A 24,369-nucleotide genomic window follows, 5' to 3' on the forward strand; every position below is an offset into this window, starting at 1 on the left:
TTTTTATCTATTAATTGTAACTTCTTAATTTTTATAACAGTGGAAGCTATTCTAGCGACGGAACCTGCCAGTTCAGTGGTTCTCAAGTATGAGCGTTAATATATGATCCCTTCTGGAATTGCAAAACTAATCGGACACCCCACGATGAAATTGTTTGTCATAGGTGTCATAACTTGAACCAATTTAACCAAGGCGTCATAACTTCAACCAAGCGACCCGCGCACCTATTTCTACGCCCCCTTTCTGTGTTTTTTCGCACAGAAAGTGGGCGTATTTTTCTGCGCCCACTTTCTACGTTTTTTTGCAAAACTGCAGCGTAGAGCGAAAAAGCCGAGTTTAGAGCACGCGCTGAACGGGGAAGTCAAACGTACGTGTCGTGCGGCAAAGCCACTACTTTTGCGTTGGTGGCAAGGTTTGGCAAAGAGCAGCAAAAAGCGATTATCGCGGAGGGACTAGCGGACTCCGTGATGCGTAATTAGGTGATGCTTTCTGTGTAATAATAAATGCGCTATGAGCACAATGCATCGCGTTATGCTGCAACGTTTGGCGCAAAAAGTCAGGTATGCCTGTTTACGTTGTTTGCAACTCGGCCATGTTTCTGTCCCATTATCACAAACGAAATAGTTCATAAATTTCAAAAAACAAACACCTACACACGTGAACAAGAATTTATTATGAGGTCTAACCTGTTTACGCAACGCAGGCGAGGAGGCGCGCCGTACGCTGGACGGCTCCGGATTAATTCTGACCGCCTGGGGATCTTTAACGTGCGCAAAAAATCACGAACACACGAGCGTTTTTCGCTTTTCACCTCCATCAGAAAAGCGGCCGCCGCGGACGGGAATCGAACCCGCGTTCACACGTGAACAATATACCTCACCCCACCTTGAGGGAAAGCCATTGCGTAACGGCTGCCACATGAGTCGGACAAACCCTTGACCCACCCGTTCTAGTGGCTCAGTGAGCAAGGCATTGGGGTGTGGGGCCGAAAGACACGGTTAGATTCCGATCGCGGTGGCGGCGTTCCAGATAGAGGCAAAAAGAAAAAAAAGAGAAAAGAAAAGAAAGAGAAAAGGATGTCCGTGTGTCGAGGTTTAGGCACTTGTTAAATATCTCCAGGCGGTCGAAATTCGGAACCCCCCCTTACCACCTCATAGTGCGTGTGTACCGGTGCCGTCAGAAGTAATTGGAGCACGAGAGCTTTGCGCTGCTGATCCCGAGGTCGCGGGTTCGATTCCCGGCCGCGGCGGCCGCTTTTCTGATGGAGGCGAAAAGCAAAAACGCCCGTGTGTACGAGATTTCGGCGCACGATAAAAATCCCCAGGCGGTCAAAATTAATCCGGAGCCCTCCACTACGGCGCGCCTCATCGCCTTCGTTGCGTCAGCGCGTTAAACCCCAGAATCAATCAAATCAATGGAGCACGGGAGCTGTGGCCGAACCGTATCGGAGCGCCGTGTAGCTGCACCGGCGGTAAACGAATGTCTAGAACACGCATGCGCACCTGCCGACGGCGATAGTCCATCTATAGCTCGCAAACCGCTTCTTTTAACCTTCCATCTGTTTTCTGTAGCAGTGCCCTTTTCAGAGTTGCGTTTCCTTCTCTGAGCCAACAAAAGTGAAGATGTCAAAGACTGAGGTGACAATTCAACTTTAGTTTTTCTCTTTGTTTTGGCGGGAAAACAGCGTGGCGAGCGTAGCTGGTGGTAGGAGGCGGCCTTTGCCCTCGGGCGTCGTGGCCGGCAGAGGAAGACGAAATGAAAAGCGCAACAGGGGAGTAGGGTTGTTTAAATGCGCCAACAGCCGCCTAAACTGTAACACTTAATGACTGAAACTTTATGGATAAGCGATATGAGTCGGTATAGAACGTAGTAAAGCGGCAATGATAAAATGTGCATAAATGCACGCGTGTACTTTGCGTCTCGATAAAAAGAAGGGACCGAGTGAGACAGCCCTATATACTCTTGAGAAGAGGAAACGTATACGGACGAAACAACAAAGCAAGTTGACACCCTGTTTAAACAAACACGAACCGGCTGGTCCCCTGGCTACAGGTTCCATTTCTGGATAGCAATCGCAAGAATCAGGTTCAAACTCCCAAGGTGTCATTCTATTTTTAATTGCTTGTTTTAATTCATGTGTGGCAGATTATGAAATTCTACACAAAATGCCGGGTGGTTTTGCTCCCTTTAAGGGGTATTCACACGAAGGAGAAATCCGCCGTTTGGCTCCTAGGAGTGCGCATCACGTGACCCCTACGTCACGGTTTCCCTCCGGCGCACCGCTCCCATCGGAGCAGGGGGGTAAAGCGAGCTCCGAGACCGTACGAATCGTGGGCGCTGACATGATACAATTCCCATGGTTGCCAGATCAATTGTATTCAGCCTTCTAAAAATTTCTTCCATAATTATTTAACTAAAACAAAGAACTGAAGCAAAATATTTACAAATAATTGCCTCAATAATTAAAACTAGCTTTATAAAAACTTTTAGTGTAATTAAGCTCTAATTAGCGAAGAAAGAGTAAGTGCGTAGTTCAGTTTTGGTTTCGATTTTTTCAAGTGTGCTAGGAAGTGGCGAGGCCGTGGGCGAGGCCCTTGCGCCTGACTTGCGCAGTGTGTGTGTGTGCAGTCTCCGGCTCAGATCTGCGTGCGTGCAAAACATATACAAGTTATACTACTCGGATGCCCGCGCTGAGCAAGTGCCTCCCCGGGCGCTTGCGAGACTGTCATTCTTTCTCCACGTTAAGCACCCTATCTATTGCCCCTGAACTGACGCCAGAACAGCGATTCCGATCTGACCTTGACTACCGCAAGTTCACTGCAGGCTACGGAGTGGCAGCCCGCGATTGTTCCCGTTGGAAGAGAAATAAAAAGAGCTTTTATAATCCTTCAGTTCCAGTTGTTTTATTCACGGAACTTCTTACAGCTCTTCGTGCTTCGAACTTTCGCGCAATCGTTCGTGAAGGTACAACGAAAAAAATAGGTAACGAAATGCGGTTTCTTTTTTAATCAATCACAATAAATCAATAAGTCAGTGTTCTCTCCTCGCGCGCTATGTGCGGTAAATTACTGCCCATTCAATACTGCGCATTCAGTCCCGCAAGCTTTCCCTTTGAAGTGGTGGAAAGCAGCTAGAACTTGACGAATACAGACAGAAAGGAAAACGGGACACGCCGCGGACTGTATTTCGCATACTCCCTTGGCATGCATTCTTCCACTCCGTTGGCCTGCGATCGACCGCGCTCTTTCGTTCCTGTGCTTCAAAGCGCCGCGACTCACCGGCAAGCGTTGGCCCATGCGATGTTTTTTTGTGTGTGTCTAAAGCCACAGTTCACTTCACTTCGTTTGAAAAGCCTTGAGCGACTCGCAAAATGTCACAGGATGGCAAATAAAGCGGCACAGCGCGAAAATGCACGGAGATCATACGGAGATTCATTTTTCTGTGCGCCCAGTACGGATCAGCTGACTCCTTGGCGTCCTCGCGCATGCGATCAGTCGCATTCGAGCTTGCGCGCAAGTGTTGTGTGAGCGTTGCCACATCTTACTCAAATAGTCTCAGTACATATAAGTCACACGTACGCTAAACCGAAAACACGTCGGTCACCTATGCTGTCGACGCCGCCTACACAAAATCCGCCTGGCCAGCGGTCCGCCATGTTACAATTAATCCCGGCATGCTTCACTAGCCGGACGCGGAAACGCCACAGTAGCACGTTGCCAGATTACAACCCATCGCTTTCGCCGTTTTTAGTAAGCAAAAACTCAGCTGGCAACCTTCAAATCGTTGTATCATGTTTGCCACTATGTGTCGTACGGTTCCAATGCATTGGCTCAGCGGCGCGCTTTCCCTCTAGAGTCAGTATATTATCTCTATGCATCGGAGGTCGGAGCCACTGATCTCCACCAGAGTTGCTGGATGGCGCTTCGAGCTCTCCGGCGCACGGCCGCCGGAAGTTCGAGCGCTCGTCCCGGAAGTCGGGCCGTTCCAGCATAGCGCATGCTACGCATGGGCTGGTTTCGCACGCATTCCGCCAAAAATGCCTGCTTGTTGCGCCGTCAACTGCACAAGCAGACCAGAGAAGTCGTCTGGGAAGACGTTCTACTTGGAAGTATTACAATATTCTGAACGACGTGCGTGATACGCAGCGAAAAGCAAATGTCATATCAGTGTCGTTTTTAAGCTGGGGCTCTTGTTACGCAGATTCCCTCGCTCTAAGATACCGGCGTTGGGTGGCAAACTTATACCCTAGTTACACGGCGAAAGTAACCGCAGTTAAGTTTAACCGTGGTTACTAAACTTTAACCGCGGTTATCGCCAACTGCGGTTTTGGATGTTGCACGCGAAATTGCAAGGTAACCGCAGTCACTTGATTATGAGCGCAACAAAAATAAATTACCACACTTTTAACTTCACGATAAAAAAAAGAGAAGCAGTGTAGACAAAAAGAAATATCGTTAAAGAATTCGCTTCTGACACAAACGCAACGCACTCGTGCGCGGCGAGAAGAGGGGCTTCCCCAACAGCTCGCAACCGGCTTGGTTTGCTAGTATTAACTCTATGGGTTTGCTTAGGTCTGTTCGGTGTTGGGAACTTTCATCTTAGCATCGCGGTAGATATTTGACCACCGCTATCTCTACAACTGCGAATTACAATCCATAGCACAATTTTTCACCGCACTAACATCCATTTTCTCGAATGCGGAAGTTCTTTTCCGCGATCAGATTGATTTCGAAGAGCGGCGATGCGAAAAGCTGTTGCTGCCGTGGTCTGGGACGGTTCGGGCCGCAAGCAGTGCCGTGCGGGCAGGCGCGCCGGCGTGTTTACAAGCACGGCCGACGCGCGCGCCGATCGTTTCCGTGTGCTGAAAACGCTTCAAGATTGCCTGCTATATCCATTTTTGGCGGACGAAGCGCGGAATTTACAAATTTAGCACGGCGTTTGTCGTAGTTGATAGGGCGGATCGGGAAACGAGCCGCTGCTGACGGGCAGTCGCGCTGATTGCGAGAGCGATGCAAAGAACGTAAGCGCGTCTTGGGGACAGCTTTTGGGCGCCCGCTATTTGAGAACCTTTCTCTCTTCCGAACGCCAGGTGATTTTTTTTTTTTTCGCCTCCGCTGATGCGCCGCCACTTGCGTCCGAACTGAATTGTGCGATTTTGAGCACTGCGGCTGCAGAAAGTGCGGTTAGCGTGACCGAACTGAGGTGCCGAGCTCAGTTTGCGCTAACCATGGTTAGCGACGCAGTATCGTCTGTCCGCAGCAAACTGCGATTTTGTCTAACCGCGGTTTGCTTGACCGTGGTTAACTGTGCCCGTGTAACTATAAGCTCTCCATCCCCAGGCAGCAGGCTCTGCAGTGACCACTTTACTGACAACTGTTTTGACAGAACGGGCGCACGAACTCGGCTACAGCCTGTCACCGTGCCCACGTTGTTTTCTTTCTAGCATAAATCCCTAGCATAAATTTCTAGCATAAATCCCGTTAGAGCTGCGTCGTCTCTCAAACCAAGACCCAAGTGACCTTTTCGTTCTCCTTTGCAATTAAATTCTGCTTCATATTAACGTCGCATATTTCGGTATAGCATATGTTGCGATCTGAACGCAATGTGTATGGCCAAAATGCAATAAAGTGAGAACAAAATGCCAAAATCCGCCAATGGGGACGCTTATCAGCGCGGTTGAAAAGCATAGCAGACGCCCGACTTCCAGGACGAGCCGTTGAACTTCCGGTGGCCGTGCGCGCGCCCGGCCGCGACAGCGGCGAAGCGCCATCCAGCAACTAAGTGGAGATCAGTGGTCGGAGCTTCTGCTCGCGAGCTACGAACGATCCGATGCTTGGCGGCGGAGGCGGCGGCGGGATTTCGTCTGCTCGTCGGGCAGCTGGCCGCTACTCAAGTTCTAGAGCGGTTGCAGGCACTCTATTTTAAATGCAGAGCATTTAAGTAACTCACGATGTCACCCGCGTGACATCGTATGCTATCCGGCGCCAGGTTTCGATCCCTCGACCCTGCGGGCGGAGCGCAATGTACATGGTGCTCTATACCACTGCGCCACAAAGCCGACACAGAATGGGACGCTATGACCGGCCTGATATCGTTACTGTTGACGAACGCTCTCTCGTCAGCAGGTGCCACAAGTCCAACAACATTAACGTAACGCAAACTACTTAACGTCGTGCGCCCCCGGAAATGCTTTGCATTTGATCGTGCCCCTTGCGAGGGGGATGTTTCACTGCGTCTTCCTACTGGCCAGTACACTCGTCGCCATCTGTCGGATGTTGTGCGAACCCTTTGCGGCTGATGGCGCGCGATTTGAAACGACATTTGCATAAGATCAAACTGAAAGGCTCTCCAAGAAAAACAAATACCAGGGCCAGACGTTTTTTATTGCTTCTTATTACAATGGACGTGAAAATGTGCCGCGCACACGATAGGAGCACTGAGCGAGCCACCAGCACGGTTGCTGGGCGAGCGGCGGCCGCGGCCGCGAAGTGGCGCAGACCGGCACAGGTAGCTCGAGCGATAGCTTGTTATCGCTCCCCGAGGCGCAAACAGAGCTGCACATGCGAGAAAGGGGATAATGATGTGATGGAAAGTTGCATTAAAAATCGACATCTGCCCCGCTTGCGTGAGTGGCAATCGAATATTCGCCACAGTGTTAGGCCTAACATCTGTATGCGGGCCCGTAGGCGGACCGGCCGGCTGCTCCCAGCGCGCGCATCCCCACCCACTGCCTCGCGCGTCGCGCGCCGAATCTCTACCCGCGGCAGCGCCTACATCGCGTCCACGGCCAAGTTTTGGGCGGCTGACAGGATCAGTACGTAGGGGTTTTAGCACAAATTGCCGCCGTAGCGTAATCGGCGGTGCTACGGCAGCTCTGCTTTAGAGATAGGCAACTGCAAACACTGATGTCCGTCCGACAGACGCATCCTTCGTGTGAGTACAGAACAGGTGTGAGCGAAGGAGTTGCCCGAGCGGAAGTCTGCCTGCGGTGACGTCACGACCTCCCTCGGATTTCTCCGCTGAAGCGCCCTGTCGTGTGAACACCGCTTTAGGTGAGCTCCAGCTTTTTTTTTTTTTTTTTTACTTTTCAGAGGTTTGGGCCATTTCGGTCTCGGCTACTTTTCTTGAATATTTTAAATGCACAGCATTTCAGTAACTAACGATGTCACCCGCGTTGACGTCCGTAAGTCCGCACCGTCGTTGTCCCTACTATATAAAAAGAAAATACTATCTGGCGCCAGGTTTCGATCCCTCGACCCTGCAGGCTGAACGCAATGTACATGGTGCTCTAACCACTGCGCCACAAAGTCGACACAGAATGGGACGCTATGAACGCGCCTTATATCGTTGACTCATTCAAATTACTGCTGACGAGCCCTCTCTCGTCAGCAGGTGCCACAAGTGCAACAACATTAACGTAACGCAAACTACTTAACATCGTGCGCCCCCGGAAATGCTCTGCATTTGATCGTGCCCCTCGCGAAGGGGATGTTTCACTGCGTCTTCCTACTGGCCAGTACACTCGTCGCCATCTGTCGGATGTTGTGCGAACCCTTTGCGGCTGATGGCGCGCGATTTGAAATCTTTCAATATTACCATGATTTGTCCGTGGTTGGGGGGTTTTTGGTTCATCTTTTTTTAGGTTGGGCGCTTCGGTCACCCTTATGTCGGTTTCAATTCCTTCATATGTAGCTGAGCGAAGGACAGCTGCGGTAGGGATATGTGCATGATTGTTATGTTTAAAGGGACCCTGCAACACTTGCCATCGACTACTAGTAATGTATTTTGGGATAAAGTCTATTGTTTCAGAAATCTCCTCCCGCAAGAATTATGAAAATCCGTTCACAATTAACGAAACTACGCGCGATGAGAAATCGCGCATAATCGTTCCCTCTCAACTCAACCGCGGGCAACGCGACGAAAGCTGCGCGCTCTCTCCCGGTGAGGGGGGCGGCTCGCGGCGTTCTCTTCGGTGGCCTTCGATATATCACATGCCGGGTAGTTTTCTCTTTTCTCCGCAACGCGGAGGGGCCTATTTCCGGTCTGGTGCCACAAAAAAGCAGGCATGGGTGCCTGCTCGCAAGTGTGCGCTCGGGCTGGTGGGGCGTTTTTGAAGCAATAAACGTTTGTAGTCGAGTGGTCGCGTTGAAAGGGAAGTATTGAGCTCATCACTCAAACTCCGAGCGCACTCAAAACACAAAAGAAACGGCAAAACTGTACCTACAGGTTCAGGCATAGAAGAGGTTCGTACGCAGCGATGACGACGACGGAAATGGGAGAATCTAGCAGCGAAGTTGACCAGTGACAGCCGATCGGGCAGCCATGGCCTATGTGACGTCCCTTAGGCCATGCATAATGAGGACAACTGAAGAGAGAGCGGTTGGTTTTTCCGCGTCTTTCACATCGATTTGCGCGCTCACCGCTTCACGTGCACGTGTAATATTTGGCTCAGGTATTCCCGGCAGTGTAATCTAAACGTCGCGCAGGTTTACTTGCACTGCTCAAAGAGTGTTGCAGGGTCCCTTTAATTGTGGTTGTTTTGTACGTTTAATTTTTGCCTGTTATCACTTCCCTTACGATGCATTTTACCGCCTCTAGGTAGTTTTCGCTGCCAGGCGTGCCCCAATCAGGCGCGGGCCCCTACGGTATTTGGGTTGGAAACACGCAGCCGGGCCGGGCCGGCCCGTCGGCCTTCTTCGTCGGGTCGGGCCGGGCCTACTGCGATAAGCACCGGGGCCGGGCTGGGTTCGGGCCCAAGTTTTCGGACCGTGCACAGCTCTAGTGACAAGGTCGTTCTATTGTCGCGTGATCTCTCGGCGTGGTGTGGAAGCGTAACAGTCCCGCCCCATTGCTGCCATCACCTTTTCCAGCCGTCGGCAGACGTCACCGAGAAGCGAGGCACCATGGGCAGTCACACTCGCTCGGTGCGAGGAGGTGGACGAAACGTGGGAGAAAATAAGGTGTCGACACCCCACGTCAGACAGTTTCGGTATAGTGAACTAGAATAGGGGTAGTGGGCTCAGAGGCCCGGCCGGAGCGAAGCCGCCGCTGTCGACAACGCGGGCGGCTTGCGGTTGCGCTGCTGTCGTAACCACAGTATGGACGCCACAAACGAGCTTGCGCGTACGTAATCGCGTAGGCTCGCAGGGAAACACCGCACGTATTATCGCAAATGACTGGGCCGGCTTATAATGCTGTACACTTCAATATCCTGCATCAAAAAATTCACAGCATATCCACGGGGTGAATGATGATGAGTGGGCGAAGCTCCTGAGGGGAAATCATCGGTAAAACCGTGACTCTTCAGTGAAAGTTTGCCCACTACATCTGTGTCCGAACGTAACGTCTAGAAAGTCTCGCTTAAACCGCGCGTCGGCACCTTGGAGCTGAGCTCGCCTGATGCGTTTTGCAGACGCCTCACGAGCTCTCACTGCATCGGGGTCTGCCTGCCGATACGCGCGCTTTCTCGCCGCTTCCCGTTCTCTGGCGTTTTGGAGATCCTCTTCGCGCCGCAGCCGTGCCGCTTCGCGTACGGCAGGGTCCTCGCGCCGTTGCCGTGACGCTTGGGCCTCTCGTTCTCGAACGCTGGGATCTTGGCGGCGTCGTCGCGCAGCCAGACGACACGCTTCGGCCTCCCGCTCTCGTACGGCAGGATCTTGGCGGCGGCGTCGCGCAGCTTCACGGAGCGCTTCTGCCTCGCGGGCTCGCACATCTGCAGCCTTATCCATCGGGCGACTCCGAGCGCGCGCCAACAGCGAACGGATTTTATTACAACGCTCCCCACCATCTAGTAAACAATCCAAGAACTAAACTAGAAGTAGCCACGCCATCTAGTAAACAATCCAAGCGCATCTTTTCATCATATACAAGTACCGCCATCTAGTAAACAATCCAAGAACTAAACTAGAGGTGGCTACATACATACGCGAGGATGGACAGACCCACGCCCTAAGGAGCTTCGCCCCTAAAAGCGCGGATGTGTATTCGTTTCCACTTTCTCGGTGGCCTCCCCCGCGGTACTTTCTTCGATGCGTACTCGGGCAGGTTACGTAAAATGGTCGGCACAGCATCTGGTGCTAAGCGTGGCTTTCCGCGAAAAATGCAAACCTCTTGTCCCTGCACGACATGAACGTATTCGCGGATGACGGAGCGCCGCTCGCAGCTTAACTCGCACACACGGCAGTTGTCGTCCAGCGCTTTATTTACGCGTCGGTGGTTCCTCTCCCAATGTTCTCTTCGAGAAGCCTCTTTTGCCACACAAAAAATGGACACGTTAGGGCCACCTGTCTTGTTAACGTAGCCGGTCTTGCAGCCCGGCGCGTAGCAATGGTTCTGCCTACTAGCGGGCTTATTTGTTTTCTTCGTGAAGGAGACTCACAGGTCAACAAATACGCGCCGCACGCTACAATGATGACTTCCCAGTTCAATGAACACAGAATAACTAAACGTGCACAAGCAACGGATTCACAACAGCTGACTAAACTCGCCACGATCACCAAACCACCACGCCGGAACGCACGCAGATCAAGGAACACCCGTGGAGCTACCCTACCGTGGTTTGAACCGCAGCGACACCAAGCGGAGCGGGCGGAAACTATCAGAAGTCGACGCCGCCGGCGTCAGCGCGCCTCGTTCGCGCGCTCCGCAGTGAGCAAACTACCCCTATTCTAGTTCACTGTAGTTTCGGGCCCCATTCATCCATTCCCCCCGCCCCAAAACATCATAGCATAGGATTGCGGCGCTGGCGAAACGCAATGCAATAACTCCCCTAATACTCGTCGTTTTAACAAAATTATTGAAGCAGGCGATTACCAGGGCATTGATTTACCTGAACATGTGAACACCCCTTTCCCTTTTTTCAGGGCCCCTTTAAGTGCTTACAGGCGCAAAGGTGTGAAAGCGTTCAGCGGCAGTATTGCAAGGTATTTAAGGAGAGGGTGATACTGAGGCTTATTATCCTGTTTTTCTAAGTAATAAGAGCGAGGAGTTCCCACATGCATTTGGATTGATACTGGACCGTAGACGCGTATGTTAACTTTTTCAATGTCAATGGTGCCCTGAGGCTTAAGTTGAAAGGTTCCTGCAGTGCCCGTTCAGCGAACTCCTCCCCACGCTGTGCATTCAGTCGGTCATGTCGGAAATAATAAATACAAAGTACCGCGCCTTAGTTAAAAACCTCTCGACACATAAGGCAGATCCTCCTCCTCTCCTGTCCCCAATTCTTTTTGCGTTTACTGTTCGCTGATTCCGGCAATCACTGCACCTGTTACTGTGGGTCGCCTTCGCAGCAGGGCAGACGCCGACAACAGGAACGAACCAAACACTTCCACAAAGAAAACTTTTATTGAGATAAAAGCATGTTTTTCCGAAGGAGTACAGTGTCAGAAGCAATGCGAAAGAGAAGCTGTTGTAAACAGAACCGATAGACTGGCGGACTGAATGAAAACAGATTCAGAGATGACTTCGTTCACCACTAAGGATAAACACGCAACGGTGATGACACGTAAAGCAGCATCAGCCGTGTGCCCGTGCATCCAGACTGGGAGCACAGTGTTCCCGCAGTACACCTTCATGGGCTGATGATGATGATGAGCAGCCGAGGCCAATAATTCTCGGCCAAATCCAATTCCTGAACCGTGGTGACACGACTTGCTCCAACGATTTCTGAAACAACAAAAAAAGGCGAGCAGTCGGTAAGACAGGGCAAAGGAAATCTAGTGTTTCCAAGAGAGAGGCAACTTCAGGTGTACACACACGGGGGACCCATCAATGACATTCTGTCTGCCAGACATAAACAAAGCAGAAGTTCAGAGCAAGCGGGTTGGTCCTCCAAAAACAGATGATGGAAACGCAACGTGTCTCAGCGGCGGGGGCCTCGGAGACGATGTGAAGTGAACGTCTTCCGGGGACCCATTCGCTAGACAAGGGCGCACTCGGTCTGCGATATTGTGGGCCATGCAGTGAGCGAAGGAGAAACGTGCAAGTCATGGTGCCTGTTAAGGAACGAGCGGTGGGGCTACAGCCGGTGAGCGCGACATCGAAATGGCGGATGAAACAGTTGTTGAAGCGGCCCACAAACGGTCGCAGATGACTCCCGGTTACGAATCGTTTGAACCCATATACCAGGGACCCAGCTACGGCAACCTGCACTCCAGGCCTCCAGAGTGATGAAGTGCGAAAAATATTGCGGTGTCGGCTGACACTAGTTGATATGCCCCAAGGGTACAGTGAAGGGACCCTCGATTGACGGCGAGATGATAGCGCCTGTTGTGGATCCATTCGCTGCACAAGATGAAGAAAGCATGCTGGAGAAACAGATATGGATTGTCATAATTAAACTGTAGCAAGTTCAGTATCAACACGCAGGGGCCAAAGGGTGGCTAGGAGTTACAATTTTTAAAAATACAGTCCTAAGCGACGAGACGAATAAAGTGGCAAAATGGAGGGAATGGGCTCGAATAAACAAGAGAAGCCTACTAACATGCAGGTTAAGTGAAGAAGGGGTGCAGAGTTGACCGCGTGCGCCACTAGGGAGGAACAGGCACGCCTTATGACACGTATAGAGTAGCATATTGCGTGTGCCTGTCCATCCAGACTGGCAGCACAGTGCTGGAGGAGATAAAGATGCGAACCAAGTAAAATTGCCGTATTTCAGCGATAGAAAATAGAAAATTGCCGTATTTCAGCGATATGCAAACGCAGACCGAGCATCCACCGGCTCTGCCAGAGTTCCCTACACAAGAATGACTGGCGCCGCTGGACGCATGCACCGAGATGCACGTAGTAGCTGTTGGGGAACAGGCATACGGAAAAAGGAATCGATGCAGGCATGGCTCACGCTGAAGGCAACAATTGCACTGTACTGAGAATAAACAAACAGCGACAGGGCAGCTGTTGCCTCAGCATAAGCCACAATTACCAGAACGGAAGAAACGGACGCGTCGGCTAATCTAAACTAAAGGACGTTGCCCCAAAAAACAAGAGAGGTACACTAACACGAACAGAGGCACATAAGTGAACAAGGGCTTCAGAGTTGACCGTGTGCGCCACTGGGGAGGAACAGGCACGCAAAATGACACGTATAGAGCAGCATATTGCGCGTGCCTGTTCCTCCAGACTGACAGCACAGAGCCGGATGTAAAGAATAGATGCGAACACTAAAACACTCGTGAAAGAAAATCGAAGTCTTGCAGTGCAACTGTATGAGCGCTGAAGAGTTGAAGCCATGGAATGCAGTGCGATGCTTTTATAGTACAATGTCAGAGCATAAACTGAGTCGTGTGGCATCCCGGGTTTGGACGAATAGGCCCCGGTGTCGGTATCAAATCAACGACGACCAGCGTCCCATTTGCCCTACCCGCGCACGCTTTGGTTTGACGGGGAGATTATGCAGCAGTGAAGAGGGCAATGAAAGGGCAAAAAGCAGAAGACAAGAGAGAGACTAACCTCTCGCTGTGCATGCAGACACGGAAAGTCCATAGCCGATAACCGTTGATATTGGGCATCACGCATTGAAGTGAAAGAGCCCCCGTGGAAATTAAAATTTCACGCCTGCCAGGGGCTCGTACACTCGACAAGTTCGTGCTTCTTTTGAGAGGCACGAAGCCAGGCAATAACCAATGCAGTAATGGAAAACACCTCTACTGCTACCATGCCAGTGGTTCACGCCACTGAAACGAAGAATACCACAAAATCAAGAAAAGCATTTACAAATAGTGGTCTAAACTGTTGAGCCAAGAATGCGCGCAAGCGACCGGCAACAGCGATTAGTCGAACTGCGATTGAAGCTCCGTGCGTCATGCTCCGCCAGCGTATCGATGATGGGCACCCCGTGTAGACGCAAGGGAACGCCGGTGAAGATCTTGTCGTAAACGTCGACCGAACGTCCACTCGCTCTACAAGAGCACGCTTCCAGAAGGGTCGCAACTAAGGAACGTCCAGCAACGCTTGGCGCGTACAGAGATCACGCGCTTACGACCAAGTAGCTTTCGGAGAAGATTCAAACGAACGACGGGATCGATGTAAGCACTTCTCATGCTAAAGGCAAGGGCTGCACTTTTAATGAGAAGAAGTCAACATCAACAGAACAGCCGTTGCCTCAGCATAAGAAACAATACCGGAACGGAAGGAAAGGGCGCATGGGGTGGGTAAATTGGACAAGCACAATGGACGAAGGCTAAATAGAGCAGACCTTGGGAGTTGGCGGGAACTACAGGCATACCGTGCATGACTATTGGAAAAACCTGCGTCAATCCTGGGTTACGAGAAGGCAATGACAACACGGGGGAGAACTATTCTGCCATTTTTCCCATTTGAACACTGCACAGGGGATATAATAGTGAAAAAAAGTTAATTAAATTTAACAAAATAGGAAAGCGGTTAGACCCATCATTACTACACAACATGGAGACGGTATAAACTAACGAAGGCTAGAAGCAGCGAACTTCGTTACATCGAAGGCTAGAAACAGCGACCATCTCACCTTAGCTCCGTGGGCGTCATCCGTGGCCAGTCTTGTTCTCCAAGCACGAGACAGCACCTTTTATAGGCATAAGTGGGGCAGGGCCACCCTGCCCCCTCCCCTCCTTACCACAAAAGGGGAAGGGGGAGGGATGTCTATGAAGAGTCTCAGCCTGACAGAATCCCCATTGGCCGACAGGGCAAACAGTTCCGCAAAGCGAGTCAAACTAAGTGGTCAGTAAGCGTCCCGTGATTGTTTCGTAAAACTCCCTTCCCCGCTCTCCTCTCAAGAGGCAACCCTTTTCTACCCATCCCTGTCGCCTCTTAACCTGCTGGCCCTCCTCGCCCTTCTCAGTTCTAACCGTGACGTTTTCTACTCCTTCTACGAAACTTCCAGGAACTCTCCCTTTGTGTTTGTTTTTCTTTTTTTGCCCGGTGCCGCCACGGAGACTCTCTTTTGCTGAATCATCGAAGCGGCAATGAACTCTTCCCCGCAACTGGCGCGTTTGACGTCTTTAGCAGGGAAATGCTAGGAGGTTCTTCCCTTTACATTCTTCTCCTCTGCTTCCCGGACCAGTCTGGCTCTGCTCGCTTCTTCCAAAGCCGTATCTCAACTCGTTCCTTCCAGGCAAGGCCCATCGCCACTTCTGGCGCCCTGAACAACAGTCCACCGGTTATTTGGTTTCAACAGGCGATGCTCGCAGTTGCAGTGCCTGTATGAACGCTACAGTAAAAAAGTTGCGCCCTCTGGATTTCCTTTCCGGCGCTAAAATTTACGTCCAGTGGAACACAGCCACTGGACGTAACCCTAAAATTTGTACTAATATTTCGTACATTCTCATAGCAATGAAGTTTATCCACGCACATAGACGTTTGACAAACAGAGAAAGAAATTACAACAGCAACACCACCACAGGTATATCGACGTTCTGGCGCAGTTAGCGCGAAAGAAACCCGGACAGCCTTCCAATTGCATTCTACTATAAAGTAAAGCATGTTAATAGGATGTTTGAAGCCACGTTTTCTTTTTTGCATGAGAAGAAAACATCATGCGAATTTGCCTGAATCGCCGACAAATGGCGGTCAAAAATTTCCGAAGAGCGATAGTTTATACCTGTAGGATTGACTGAACGATTGAATGCTTGAGTGTTTTATCTTTCCATTTTTCGCACATCCTGCGACATTTGTCACCCACTCATTTCGTTTTAAAAAGCCCGATGTATTTCATGCTTCAGTGTCACTGTCGTTTGTTCGCTGGGGGAAATCATGTTGGCAGGACACCACGTTTATTACTGAGGACGCAATGGCAAAATTCTTTGAACTGGCGAAGGTAGGCGAGCACTGCCGTACGCAGAATTTTATTTCCGACCAGCCGCGGCGGTTCAGTGGCAAAGGCGTTGTGCTGCTGAGCACGAGGACGCGGGTTCGATTCCCGGCCGAGGCGACCGCTTTTATGATGGAGGCGAAAAGCAAAGACGCCCGTGTGTACGAGATTTCGGCGCACGTTAAAGCGGGATTCACACGACGGAGGAACCCTCTCACGGAGGCGGACGGATATGTGACGTCAACAGCACGTGACCGGTTTATCCGGCCTGGCGGCGCATACACACGTGCGGAGCTACGCGGAGTGAATAGCAGACGACAGCGCCGAGGAACAGGTTCCATTCCCCGCCGAGGGCCACCGCCGTCGAGCGGAAACATGGGGAGGCATTTTCTTTCGCGGAGCCACCGCGGGCTATCCCAACACCACCTAGATCTAGGTGGTGTTGGCTATCCCCACCGAGGGGCGGAGCCTAAAACCAGTCACGTGAGCGGGTCCCGCGGGCCAAAATGAGAGGGTTTCTCCGTCGTGTGAATCCCGCTTAAAGAAGCCATGAAGAGAAAAAGAACTAGGATTCAGTATCTCATTCAGCTCCATTACAGCCACAAAAGATGTTTTTTAACGAAAAAAAAAAGCAAGAACTATTTAAAAACTTTCAAATTTTCCGCCACAGTGACGTGTTATGAGCAAGAATGACGTCATACGGGCCAACAATAAAACATTATTATTAGTGCGTTAACTGCACGTTAGCATTCAAGTGATGCGGTAAAATGGAACTAGAGGCCCCATTACAGACGTCCAGTCATGCGTCGTCGCGAAAGGTCAGTTAGGCGGCCGCCAATCGCACAAACAAGGTTCGGTGACGTCATAGAAAAGCGACTGCTTCACGCGTTTTCTTTAATATCTCCGTTATTTGTTCGAAGATTGCGATAATATTGGTATCATTGTTATCGGGACTAAGCAGTCTTTCTAATAAACCCAACTTGTATTTTTTCTTCATGGATCCTTTAAAGATCCCCAGGTGGTCAAAATTATTCCGGAGCCCTCCACTACGGCGCACCTCATCGCCTGCCTTGCGTCGGCTCGTTAAACCCTACAATCAATCAATTTTATTTCGGAGGGGGCCGGAACCCGGGGAAAAAGTAAAAAGGAACACAACGCGAGAAAAACGGCTAAAAACCAAAAAAAAAAAAAAATCGGCATTCATTGGCGGTGCAGTATTTGGGTGCTTGTGTTACAAAATTTTATTCTTAACGGCATCGCTAAATAAATAGCTGATCGGGTTGATTGAAGACCGCCAATTTCCGCAAGTTTGTTGGGTTGTGGCTTGCGAAGGAACAGTAATTTTTAGCTGTCTCAATTTATTTATTTATTTATTGTACCTTACAGGCCCATTGAAGGGCATTGAGTAAGGGGGGTTACATTTTTGAAAGAACATTAAAAAAATAGTGGGGAAAAAGAAGAAAAGACAAGTACACAATATAAAGTTTGGGTAATCGGCTTACAGGCGTAAATGAAACACGTCATACAGGTTCCTAACCGACAATTATCACAAACGCACAGGGTTTTTGTGTAATGAAAAACATCAGAAAACACTCAAATACAAGAGGGAAAACACCCATAAACAGTAACAATGTTATTCTGGCAATTCATAATTACATAATTACTAAGAAAAGTGTCGGTGCAGATTTTCGGTAAAGCTATCTTGACTAAGTATGGATGCAATTTGGTCAGGAAGATCATTCCAGTGCACGATTGCTCGAGGCAATGCCGATGAATTGAAAGCAAGCGTCTTGCCAAAAATACGCGTGAAACTATGACTATTATGAAGGCGTCGTGACGTACGTACTGGGGCGTTAAGAGGAAGCGGGTTAGGTGTGGCGCGAACTATGTATTTATGAAAAAGGCATAATAGCGCGACCGTGCGACGGGTATCTAGCGGCTGAAGTGATCTCTTGTTTGATTTGGGTAACGCTAAGATGACCTCCCTGTCCTGTGGTCATACTTGCGTGTAATAAATCTGGCGGCTCTGTTTTGAATAGATTCCAGCTGGACGATTAGGTGGTTTTGGTGAGGGGACCAGATTGCCGACGCGAATTCTAGCTGTGGACGAATAAAGGTTAGATACGCATGTTTGCGGACAAGGGCTGGTGCGCATCGTAAATTTCGTCGCAGATAACCCAGTGAGTTAGAAGCCTTTGCGCAGATGGCGGAAATGTGGGTACTCCACGAGACATTAGGTGTTAAATGAACACCCATATATTTATAGGAGGCGGCTTGCGAGATTGCTCTGCGGTTGATGGAATAAAGAAAATCTGAATTATCGTGTTTCCGACTAAAAGATATTACTTTGCATTTACTCAAATTAAGTGACATTTGTCATGTATTACACCAATTGTAGATTATGTTTAAGTCATTTTGTAAGGAAAGGTGGTCGTTAAGGCTAGTAATCGTACGATATATGATACAATCGTCAGCAAAGAGTCGTATCCGTGATAAAATGTTGAGGGGCAGGTCATTTATGTAGATCAGGAACAGTAACGGGCCCAGGACGCTGCCCTGCGGAACTCCAGAAGTAACATCAGCGAGGTGTGAAGAAAAGTTGTTGACCACGGTAAACTGTTGGCGCATAGACAGAAAGTTCCGAATCCATGATAAAGTTAAAGAATCCAGGCAAAGGGTTGATAATTTTGAAATGAGGCGGGAATGAGCAACACGGTCGAACGCTTTTGAAAAATCAAGGAAAATGCAGTCTGTTTGTTGGTTAGCATTCATGTTAGAGTGTAGGTCAGTTGTAAATTCTAGCAGTTGTGTATCACATGACAGGCCTTTTCTGAAACCATGCTGATGGACGAAAAAAAAGTTGTTGGATTCGAGGTGGTTATACACGTTAGATGCAATAATGTGCTCCAGTAATTTACAGCATATGCACGTCAAAGAAATCGGGCGATAATTTTCGGGTGCGTGTTTGTTATTGGATTTGAAAATGGGAACAACCTTGGTTATTTTCCAGTCGGTAGGTAACTGACCTGATGTCAAAGATTTATTGAAAATATGGTACAGAATTTGACTAGAGATGTGCACAGTGTTCTTTAATATTTTTGAGTTGATGTTACCGACACCAGATGAAGTGGAGACTTTAAGACTGCCGATTAACGAAGCGATATGCCTTCAGGAGTAATATTAATTGGCTGCATATATCTGTAATTGGATTCGGGAACCATGGGTATGGTGGAATGATCTTCCTGAGTGAATACCGACGAGAGTAAATTGTTGAATGCATGCGTACACGCATGTTCCTGAAGGGGAACACCGTTGTCACGATGTAATACAATGTCATTATTAGAACGATTGTTTGAAATTGTCTTCCAAATCTTTCTGGGGTTATTTTTTAACAGCGAAGGTAAATCCTCAGAAAAGTATTTTTGTTTGGCACTGTGTACTGCAAAGTTAAAAGTTCTCAAAATTCCTTGTATTTGGCCCATGACGACGCACTGGAAGTCGATTTAGCACTATTATACAATCGTTTCTTTTTGTTTCGGATGTTTCTGAGTTGTCTGTTGAACCACGGATTAGATTGATCATTTTTAATTGTTATTAAAGGCGCGTGTTTGTCGACCAGTTCGGCTATCTTGTTCTTGAAGAGCACCCAGCTGTCATCTACAGACCGGGAACTAAATGAGGGTAGGAAGGATTCATTGAAGAATTCCTCCAATTCTGCGTTCATTTCCCTGTAATTACCTTTGTTATAATCGCGTATTTTTTTAATGATGGCACCGGGAAATTTTAAAGGAGTGTGAAATGTAAACTGAAGGAGATTATGATCGCTGAACCCATCGATGTATGATACGGATCCTATGCTTTCCGGTGCAGTGGTTAATACAAGATCTAAGATGTTAGACCCTCGAGTGCGTTCGTCTATAACTGGAACAAGATTGAAGTCTAGGGTTAAGTTAATGAATTCGGTTGAAGTGATACAGGGGGCTGAGAGGAGCGACCAATCAATGAGAGGGAAATTAAAGTCCCCGAAAAGGTAGACTATATCAGCAGGGCATTGTTTGAAGGCACAAGATATACTTTCACGCAGTTCCTTCAAGAAGGATGGATCGGAGTCAGGTGGACGGTAGCAGGCGCCTATTAAGACCTTAGCGGATGCCGTCACGCATGCAGCCCAAACTATTTCAACCGAAGCATTCGTTTCAATGGAAAACGACGATATCCCGTTTCTAACTGCGAGCAGAACACCTGTGTGTTCTATTCTATCTGTAAATGCTGTAGTTCCTCTTTTCGTTAAAAAGTTCGCTATCACTGATGTCAGAATGTAACCAAGTTTCAGTTAGCCCCAAGACGTCGCTATTACTGTCGTCCAAGTAAGAGCATAACTGGTCGCGTTTAGGAAGTAAGCTTCGAATGTTAGTGTACGTAACCGATAACGACGGCAATTCTTTAGTTGAGTGGTTCTTAGGTCGCAAAGGGTGGACGCCTGTCCTTTGCTATATGTTCGAAGCGATAGCAGTATCAGTTACGGGGCCCCGTATCTGTAGGTTTTATTGTCCATGCGCATTCTATCCACCGATAGCCTAAATGTCTTATTTTCTTCTCTGGCGAAAGCTATTAGTTTTTTTCTGGCTAGTCGGGTTGAGAAGGCGAAATCTTCACCGATTGCATCATATGCCGAGTCAGTTCCACTGTCACATACTCCTTTCCTCGCGAACCCCGAAACTTCACAAGGGCCGCGGCCTTCTCGCCCCCCCCTCCCCTACTACGCCAGTGGTGGCGAGAGATGAAGCCATCATATGGTCTCAAAGTAGCCGCTAATGGCCGGAAAACATGTCAAGAATTTTGATACACCAGTGGCAGGTGTGCGCGTTTCGATGAAATGGGCATGCCTTATACCCCTGTCACACGGGCACTTTCAATCGCGATTGAGTCGATCCGGATCGAGCTCAATCCGGATCGGGCCCCTGCTACACGGCAGTTTCAATCGCGATCGAGCTCGATCCCGCTCGAACTCAATCCTTGTTTCTCAAGCGCGATCGAGGCTTCCAAGCGCGATCGAACGAAAGCGGCGATACTCTCGTCCCCACTCAGTAATGGCACAGAATGTGAGAACTTCAACTAGCGCCACAAATTGTGTCAAATAACTTGACCCAAATAAGCGTGAGGTAATATTTACATAGTTACGTATACCTACGACCGCGCGAAGTTACCAGACGCCGGCCGCAAGCATTGCCACAAGTACATTGTTAGCGCCATCTGGCGTACACGAGTGCAACCCGTGCAACTTCTCGATCGCGATTGAAACGTGCCATGTAGCAGCGGCAGCGCGTCGAGCGCGCTCGAAAACTCGATCGCGATTCACTTCAATCGCGATTGAAAGTGCCCGTGTGACAGGGGTATTAATTGATTGTAGGGTGTTAGCGCGCCGACGCAACGCAGGGTCCGTCCGTTTTATCGAAACTTGTTTTCCTGCTTTCACTGTCATTTTCAGTGGTTTTTTTTTTTTTCGTTTAACTCAGCTTTGCACTAACCTATCTGCATCTAGTTTCATTCGACATTGTCTCGGCCGTGCATTAGGTGCAGGAACCTGCTTATATATCTTGACGCGTCTTTCCCGCCTTTTCGATGCTTTCGGGCACATTTACTTTACCACTTTTTTTTTATTTTTAACGTGTACATTGATAGCTCTCAAGGATGTATATTCCAGTTTTTTATATTCCGATATTTACCATTATGTTACAAACCTTAACCCGTGCACAACATTCCTTAGTTGTGTTCGGTGCATTTAGACTGGTATTGCCAAATCCACGCCTTGCGCCAACGCTCATCGTCACGTGATCTGGAGTCTTGCCTTGCCCCAATTTTTCTAGTTACTGGATGTGCACGCCATTCCTACTCTGCCATAGTTGCCGCATTTTTTTTTTCATCTTAGAGAGCTATCGCGCCAATGACTTTGAAAATATTAGTGTTATATAATATGAATTGACGGGCAGGGGGGGCGGGGGGCGTTCAGAGGTGAAAGTGAGGCCCCGAAAGAGGAGATAGGAGCCGACAAGCACTGACTGTGCACAGTAGCCGCCGTCGCCTATTTCCCGAAGCGCCCGAGACGACTTCTGCGTGACCAAAGCTGGGCCCTTCAACTGAACTCATTACTCAGCCCGCGCTATTGTGCGGTACTCCTGGAACCATCTTAGTTCGCTCCTCCAGCAGCGTAAATGCGTTGAGATAGCAGAATAAGTGGAATATCAAAATCAATTTGGAGGGGACAAGGTGACAAGAACAGGACGCGACCGTGGCTATCTTCAACCTTGTGTTTAGCCTTTAAAACCGCCCCTGGAAGGGCAGTTCTGGCTAGGCGTACCGGGGCGGCAGTAGCACGAATACTGAGAAATTATTGAAAAAAAAAAAAAAAAACAGTTGGCCTGAGCAAAAAAAAAAAGCAAAAAAAAAAGAGAAAGAGCAAGCGTGTCGCCTGAAAACCAAGGACATGCTGAGGTGCGAAGAGGGCGAGAGAGAGAGAGGAAGACGAGCCAACTGGCGGTAAGGGGACTAACCATGTGACTCAATTTTTCTTCTTAGTTTTAATTAGGGTAGTCCTTGAGAACAACCGGGCAAGGCTTGGTAACCCATTAGAAATAAACACCGTGCCGATAAAGAGCTGGAAGTGCAGACATCGGAGGAGGCTCTTGCTAGCCGTTCAGTTGGATTTCTGGCATTGGACACACAAGCGCTGATTTGAATGGTTTCGGTGTTTAACGCGCCGAAGCAAGATCTCGGCTTTGAGGCGGGCCGTAGTTTTGGGCTCGGTATTAATTTTGACCATTTCGGAATATTGGACGTGCACCGAAATCTCGACACACAGGGGTTTTCGCTTTTCGCCTTCATCTGAAAAACGGCCGCCCCGGCCGGGATCGAACGCGCGACCTTGGGCTCAGCAGCTCAGCGTAGAGCCACTAACAGCGCCTTGGCCCTTGCACCACCGCGACGGGGTTGCACAAGCGCCAAGAAGTGCCTCGCATAATAATTAAACAGATGCCGCAAAATAATTATGTGCCGATACAGAAGCGGAGTATGAATAACTAAGAATCATATCATGGCATTCCAGCCTATTCGCTGCAATGACGTGGTATGCTGCGGTTGAGATGGGGGACTGGACAGAGAGGGAGATTCGTTATAGCAGTTCCACATGCGCAATGAGCCGAACAAAAAATTTGCGGTGAGAAACTTTGCGCATCCTAAAAACATAAAAAGCATGCAGGAAATAAAAGGCGGCTACTATATAAGTACAACGAATTTTGGTAAATAATAAGGACCCGCCGTGGAGACAAGATTTTTGAATTACGTAGCATAGAGAAAACTAAACAAAATATATTGCAAATTTTCTTAGACGAAAATGTTCAGAAAAACGTTTTCAATAAAACGCCTGTCGATAAAACGGCGCTCGATAAACTCTCCGGACCATGCTTACTACTGTATTTTGGGGTGTCAGGGCTCTAGTCAGTTTTCTCGTCCTGAACTCAACGTTTAAAGAAATGAAAAATATGAAAACAAAAGCACAGAACCGAGCTTTCATATCCGACAAATACAGGCAAGGCTGCTGAATTTTCTTTTATTTAAATCGGGAATAACAGAGAGAGAAAGAGAGGATGGACACTTCCCAGTAATTTAAAATTTCACGCCGCCTAGCTCCTCTGAAAGTGTGTATTTGTATTTGGACGCAGTGCCCCTTCGTTTCCGGCCCACGCGTCCAACAGGGGCGACTCCCATTACTGCAGTGTTCATAGAGACGCCGGGTGCTGGCACTGTTCCTCGGAGCACAACAGGAGGTGAACTGTCCTTCCAGGCACGCGAAGGGGCCGTAGTGGACAGGGGCCACCTCGAGGAAGTGCGTTGAGATAAGCCTTGGCGAGTTCTTAGGAAAGTAGGCTTAGAAGGGAGCATTGCCCCGTGAGAACGACGATCCGAGGGGACCGGAGAATGGAATGCGCCAACCACGTGGCCAGCAAAAGAGATGCAAAGAGACAAAAACAGAAATGTGGCGAAGGAATAGTGGCGCCAAGTACGAGTACCTTCCTCGACACCTGGCCGCCTTGGAGCTGGCAGCATGACAAAGCAAAAACAAAGACAGTGATAGAGCAGGTATTGTTCGCCAAAGGACTGGCGACAACGCGAAATCAAAAATTTCAATATCGGATTATCTCTGCGTGCACTTTGAAGACAAAACGCTAAAACCGAGCGACAGTAGTAGTCGTAGTAGTAAGTATTGTTGAATAAGGCGGACTTAGCCTTGCATAGCAGCCGGCAATTACTCCGCCTAATCGTCCCCAATACCATATCAGAGACTCTCAAAGTCATCACACCTCACTTAGTCCTAAAATAACAGACACACAATGTCACCACACCTCACTTAGTCCTGTGGACTGCAAGAATCCGAGTAGGAGATGAGACACCTCTTTTCGAACAATCCAGTGGTCCCTAGGAAAAATAATGTCATCCGATGTAGCATGGGGCACTCCTAACTTCTGGAGATCACGAAAAAAGTTCGTCCGCTCAGGGTTGGTTTTGGAGCAGTTCATAATGAAGTGATC

General features: G+C 49.1%; 1 pseudogene; it reads right to left on the reverse strand.

Annotated features, from left to right (window-relative positions):
• Positions 1 to 24,369, reverse strand: part of LOC144161710 (uncharacterized) — a 58,610-nt pseudogene that overhangs the window by 10,874 nt on the left and 23,367 nt on the right.

This window comes from Haemaphysalis longicornis, unplaced genomic scaffold (genome assembly GCF_048455015.1).
Source record: "Haemaphysalis longicornis isolate Haplotype H1 unplaced genomic scaffold, Haemaphysalis longicornis Haplotype H1 scaffold_12, whole genome shotgun sequence".
Lineage (NCBI taxonomy): Eukaryota > Metazoa > Arthropoda > Arachnida > Ixodida > Ixodidae > Haemaphysalis > Haemaphysalis longicornis.